Source organism: Myotis brandtii, unplaced genomic scaffold, assembly GCF_000412655.1.
Source record: "Myotis brandtii unplaced genomic scaffold, ASM41265v1 scaffold632, whole genome shotgun sequence".
NCBI classification, from domain to species: domain Eukaryota; kingdom Metazoa; phylum Chordata; class Mammalia; order Chiroptera; family Vespertilionidae; genus Myotis; species Myotis brandtii.
In genome coordinates, this window is record NW_005370419.1 from 204527 (window position 1) to 204728 (window position 202).

At 70.3% G+C, this 202-nt stretch overlaps 1 protein-coding gene across 1 annotated transcript in view; it reads left to right on the top strand.

Moving 5' to 3' along the window:
* Nucleotides 1–202, top strand: part of RNF213 (ring finger protein 213) — a gene marked incomplete at its 5' end in the record, with an annotated part of 65748 nt that overhangs the window by 41202 nt on the left and 24344 nt on the right.

Below are 202 nucleotides of genomic sequence, written 5' to 3' on the forward strand. Positions count from 1 at the left end.
GCCGCGGGCACCCGGAAAGGACCCCCCGCAGGACGACAGGGTCGGGGGCACAGTCCTGTGCTGGGCTTACGGGTGTGGGTGCAGCAGGGCTCACCAGGCACAGGCTGGCCCAGCATGTGCCACGTGACGTACGTCCCCACGGGGCCCAGGGGGAGACCAACACAGTGGAGGTCGGCCCACAGCACGGGGTGCACTCTGTGCT